Source organism: Carcharodon carcharias, chromosome 14 (genome assembly GCF_017639515.1).
Source record: "Carcharodon carcharias isolate sCarCar2 chromosome 14, sCarCar2.pri, whole genome shotgun sequence".
Lineage (NCBI taxonomy): Eukaryota > Metazoa > Chordata > Chondrichthyes > Lamniformes > Lamnidae > Carcharodon > Carcharodon carcharias.
In genome coordinates this window covers 116,715,400-116,721,872 of record NC_054480.1, presented here as the reverse complement: position 1 = coordinate 116,721,872, position 6,473 = coordinate 116,715,400, and positions in this window count along the sequence as shown.

Genomic DNA, 6,473 nt, shown 5'->3' with positions numbered 1-6,473 from the left:
TACCTCCAACTACAACGATGGTACAGTTGATAGACACACCAACCACTGTGTACACACAGCAACTTCCAGCTAATGTGCCAGAACTGCAAGGGATGCTGGAACCTCATAGCAGTCTCGCAACATCAACAACAAAGAAACAGATGAGCATGCTTGCCACATGAACTCCCTTCCTCAGCCTCAGAGAGCTTCCCGATGGCCCAAACAGAATAAGAAGACGAAAAGTCACCGCCAAGCAGACAAATAACATTTTTGTTTACCCCACAAGAAACAACCAAGAGTAAAAACAACCATGCACTACCAAACCAGTCAGACCAACCAGGCGTGGTTTCACATCAAGCAATGGAAGAAACAGGTGAAACCATACCCAAATGCCAGACCAACCTCCAAGCAAACAACAAGAACCAGAACCACCAAAGCCTAGAACTTTCCTGACAGAACAGCAAATGAAATGTGGAAGCGTTATAAGGCCTCCAGGCCGCCTTAACCTCTAACTTCAACGACCTGAAGGCAGGGAGATGGGGAGTGAGAATGTTGTTAATGTTAATACTGTAATAGCAATATTGTTGATATAGCATTAAGGTTGCAACAATAAGGTTAATATCCAAAATTAATAACACTGTAAGACTTGGAAGTAAACTAAAGTAACTCTATATCCATGGGATAAAGACTTGGGGCAAGGGGTACATATGAAATAGGAGCCATTAGTCCCCTCGAGCCTGCTCTGCCATTCAATAAAATCACGGCTGATTTGGTTGTGTTTTGAATTCACATTCCCATCTACCCCTGATGATCTTTGATTCCCTTGCCCAACAAGAATCTATCTACCTCCATCTTAAAAATATTGAATGAACCCCCTCCACTGCCTTCTGAAGCAGAGTTCCAAAGTTGCACAACCCTCTGAGAGAAAAAAAATTCTCCTCATCTCTGTCCTAAATGGGTTACCCTTAATTTTAAAACAGTGCCCCCTAGTTCTGGACTCACCCACAAGAGGAAACATCCTTTCACATCCACCTTGTCAAGACCGTTCAGAATCTTATAAACTTCAATCAAGTCACCCCTCACTCTGCTAAACTCCAGTAGAAACAATCCCAGTCAGCCCTTTTCTCATAAGACAACCCGCTCATTCCAGCTATCAATCTAGTAAATCTCCTCCAATGCATTTATATCCTTCCTTAAATAAGGAGACCAAAACTGCACACAGTATTCGAGATGTGGTTTCACCTGTGCCCTGTATAACTGAAGCATAACATCCTTACTTTCATGTTCAATTCCTCTCATAATAAAGGATAGCATTCCATTAGCCTTCTTGATAATGTGCTGTATCTGCATACTAACATTTTGTGACTCATGCACTAGACACTAAGTCCCTCTGCACCTTGGAATTCTGCAGTCATTCTCCATTTAGCTAATATTCTGCTTTTTTATTCTTCCTGCCAAAGTGAACAACTTTACATTTTCTCACATAATACTCCATCTGCCAGATTTTTGCCCACTCACTCAACTTATCCAAATCTGTCTGAAAACTCCTTATGCCTTCTTCACAACATACTTCCCTACCTATCTTTGTGTCATCTGCAAATTTACCTACCATGCCTTCGCTCCCCTCATTGATATAAATTGTAAAAAGTTTTGGCCCCAGCACAGACCTCTGCAGGACTCCACTCATTACATCCTGCCAATCAGAAAAAGACCCATTTATGCATACTTTCCATTTTTTGCCAGCCAGCCAATCTTCTATCCAGGCTAATATGTTACCCCTACATCATGAGGTTTTATTTTCTGCAATAACCTTTGATGTGGCACCTTATCAAATGCCTTCTGGAAATTAAAGTACAGTACATCTACAGGCTCCCCTTTATCCATAGCACATGTTACTCCTTCAAAGAATTCTAATAAATTGGATAAACATGATTTCCCTTTCACAAAACTGTGCTGACTCTTACCAATTACCTTGAGCTTTCTAAATTCCCAGCAACAACCTCTTTAATGATCGATTCTAGCACCTTCCTCACGATAGACATCAAGCTAACTGGCCTCACATTTCATTGTTTTCAGCCTCCCTCCCTTCACGAGTAAAGTACTTTCCAGTCCGATGGAACCTTTCCAGAATCTAGGGAGTTGTAAAAAAATTAACGCAATTGCATCCACTACTTCATTAGCCACCTCTTTTGAGACCCTAGGATGAAGCCCATCTGGACCCGGAGACTTGTCAGTCCGCAGCTCCATCAGTTTGCTCAGTACCGCTTCCCTAGTGATTGTAATTTCACCAAATTTCTCTCTCCCTTCCACCTCCTGATTTACAGCTATTACTGGAATGTGTTTTGTATGCTGTCTGGTGAAGACAGCAGCAAAATATTTGTTTAATTCATCTGCCATTTCTTTATTATCTACTATTAACTTCCCATTCTAACTCTCTAGAGGACCAACCCTCTACTTACTCTTTTCCTTTGTAAATACCTGTAGAAACTCTTGCTATCTGTGTTTACATTTCTAGATAGCTTCCTCTCATACTTCCTTCTTCTGATCAACCTTTTAGTCATTCTCTGCCTTTCTTTACATTCTGGCCAATTATCTGATCTGCCACTCATCTTTGCGCAGTTAAATGCTTTGTCCTTAAGTTTGATGCTTTTCCTAACTTCTTTAGCAAAGGGGGAGCAGCCTTCTATGGTGGGTCCTCCCTTTAGAATTTTTCTTTATAGTAGGAATATATTTATTCTGAAATATGCCTTTGCATGCCTGCCGCTGTTTCTTTATTGATCTATCCCCTAGCATGGTATCCCAGTTCATTTCAGTTAGCTCACAATGGTATACAGGAGCTCCCAGATGCTGCAGCCTTGACATATCATCTATCCAGCCATCCTTAATATGTTTTAATTAATTACTTAATTATATTATTCACCTATTTATTTTTATTTTTTATATATTTTGTTAACTTCACCACTAATTTGTATATTATTTTAAACCTTAGGAATAGAATAGACCTTAACCACTTACCAGATACTCACCAAACAACTTGCTCCTCACCTTGACAAACCACCAGGAAACTCAGGTCCAGGCCACGATCACTTATTAATTATTCAAGCATACGCAGAGAGAGATGCAAGTCAATACCAGAGGTGTTTAGTCCAATGGGTACCAGCTCAAGGTGTGCATTATCATAGTGTTTTATTTGCTTCTATCAACACTAGTTCATTCTCTGGTCCAGGGCTGAACGTTGGACAAGGGGGATCAGATAATTGCGTGCATGATGTTTTGCCTCCACTTGTTAAGTCAGTTAGCGCTGTTTTTGTAACATCATTCCTGTACAAGGCCTCCCAGTCGTCACTGGTTGGTCACAATTAGTTCTGTAAAATAAGATCAGTTAGTAACCTGCTTCAACTGTGACCAGTGCTTCCAGCACCTTTTCCCTTTCATATCCACACAGGCGCAAGTATCGCTAATCATTATTATCTCAAAGTCCTATCCACTTGGGTGCCAAAACTGGTTTCTCGGGTTTAACCTCCACCATTACCTTATCCCTCACTTCAGGCATGTCCGGACAGAGCTGCTCCCCCTCACTTCTTTTCTGGTCCCCTTTCTCCTGCTGCTGCCTCACCTCAGACTTCAATTCCTTAAGCTTTCTACCCAACTCTACAATGCACCTTCTTATCCTATCTGTCAATGGTTCAACGTCTTCTCTTCAAGTCAGGGTTCTCTCTGGGAGCCACTTAACTCTCCCTGTGATCATGGTGTTAGTCCTGTGGTCTTTTTGTAGCTCGCAATCAGATTAATACAGTCAGTAATACATCTAATTAGCCTTTTCCAGCTTTCCCTTTACCTGTATCCATCTTGTGGTAAATTGTTGTTAAGTATTATTTCTCCTTACCTTTCAATTGTCTCAACTGCAGATTCCTGATACTTTTACCTTTAAGTTTTTTTTTACTCCTCCTTACCGTGATCATCCTCAGATTCTCTATTGCCTTGATCGGTTAAAATGTTTCCTTACTCTTTAGGCTATATTAACCATCCCATGTCAATGGGGATTTCTGTCTCTCGATCTTTGCTTATCTCCCCCTGTGTGGTTTCAATGCCTCAGGTAGTGGCCAGATTATCAAATTCAGTTCTCTTAAAACAGTTTGTATATTATGTCCTCTTTCCCTATCTTTATCTCCTACCCTAAATCATTTCCTCATACCATTTTACACATGCAATAGCTGCCATCTTATCTTGTTCAGGTTGTCTGGAGAGATTGTGCAGTCCAATAAAGTATTCTCATGATATTTTTAAAACAGAAATCAAACACTTATTTGATTCCAGACATTAACATATTTTGCTTCCTTATCTTCTCCTCAAACAACATTTTATTTTCTCAAAAGTAGCCCACTAGATTGTGTCTGACCATTTTTTCATTTTAAAATTATCCCAGATTCATTAACTCTGGCAAAAATTGGACTTCTGCCAAACTTTGTCAAGGTCCTAAGCTTGACTTTATATTTTGGGAACAGACTTACACATACAAAAAGCTTGCAGCATTTGAATTAGTGTCAATTGTTGTCAAATAAAACTTTTGAGAACTTAATCAGGAGCCAAACCTCAAATTTTTAAACTTTGTAAGAACTGTAATTTACACTATCAAAATTAATACTACCTGTTTCTCGTGTGTATAAATTTGTATTCAGATTAAAAGTCCCACATGTTTTTCAACACATATTCTTTATCTTGGATAGCATTTGAGTTGTTCAAAAGCAACCTGCAAATTACACTGCACTTTTCACATCTCAAGATTCTCCCAAATTCAAATAACAGTGCTGTTGGGTTGCAGATTTCCTTTCATATTTAATTAATCTCTTCTTCAAAAGAAACCCTTTTTATCCATAGAAACCACCTAGACCATGTGTTTATGTCTTTTTGTTTCCCTAGAATCCTTTTGAATTTCAGGTACTTTTTTTCCCTCAGAATTTTTAGAACACCAACTCGTATGAACTAAACTAATTCATCAATCCCAATCAGCTTGGAAGCTGGTGGAAAGAGTTACTCCCCCCTAGTCTGGAAGGGAGTGGTGCAAAGGCTGCTTCATCTCAAAGGAAAACCATGTTTTATCTTTACAATACCTTTGAATTGTGATTTTTGCCAGAAATCTCAATTTGAACCTTATACTCAAAACATTTTCTTTTAATCTAATATGAGGTTTTTGACTCTAAAGTGTTGAACTCCACACACAAATGATTATTTAGGGAGGAAAAACACTTTAAAGCTCAAATGCAAATGCTTCCTTGCACTCAAACACTTCATTACACACTTCAGGCAAAACACACAGATAAAGGTATGTATTTCCAATCTTATAACATTTTTGTTAACAACTTAAAACTTTCATACTCTAAATGAAACTTCAAGTAGCAGTAGGGGAATAAAGGGAGCTTCGAGGTTCCACCTACAGGGACAATCAAACTGACTGAAGCTTACATTTCCTCTGCTCCTTATACTCAAAATATTGGAATGTTTGAGTACATTTTTCTTTTAATCTGTCACTGCTCATTGACATCCCTAGGAGTACCCCTCTCTCTCTCTCTATTTCTCTCCCCAGCTCTTGTGACTTAGATCAATTCATTTTTTAAGTTATTTACCAAAGATTCAGGTCCCACCCGTCCTTCTGCATTTTCTTAATAAGTTTTTTATGATGTTCTGCTATGAACCTCGTAAGGAAACCTTCCAGTCCCTGGTCGAGGTCCATGGTACCTTCTTTCTCCTTCTTCTCTCCCGAAAACATTTTGTTTCCTTTCACCTGCCCTATGTGATGCCTGTTTCTTGACCTCGGTGGCTTCGGCTGACTGATTTTGTGAGCAACTTCGAGGGGTCGAACCCACCTGGGTGGCTTTGGCTTACTTAGGTCCCCAGCGCGGTTCTGCCTCCTCCTTTCTTGTGACCATAACGGGTCTGACCTACCTGCGCGGCTTTGGCTTACTTAGCCCGTCAGCGGAGTTCCGCCTCCTCTCCCTGGTACTTCTTGTCCTGAGTTCTCCTTCAGATTCTTTGGATACTCAGCCGGAACTTTACTTGGGTAGGCTTACTGCTTTGATTATGAGTGGTAAATAAAGGTACTCACTCATTTGCAGTGCCACTCCGATGATCCAGTACGAATACTCTGCTCACAGTGCCAATTGTTGTGGTTTGCCTTACAAACCACAAGGAGACTCAGGTACAGGCCACGATCGTTTATTCAAGTGTACACAAGGAGGGACAGCCTTGGGCAGTCCAAGACCGAGCTCTACCAATTACAGTAAAATCACTTTTTCATACACAGTTAGTCATGTACACATATTCTAATCTTGTCAACTCACAATCACATGCTCAACAGAGGCCTCTGGCTTTGGTCACTTATTTCCTGTGTGTACATCCTGTGTGTTCTCATCCTTGCAAGACCGACATATCTTGCAGATTGTGCGGGATTCTGGGCCTTCTTGATTCCAACACCCACTCCCTGGATGTTGTTCTTT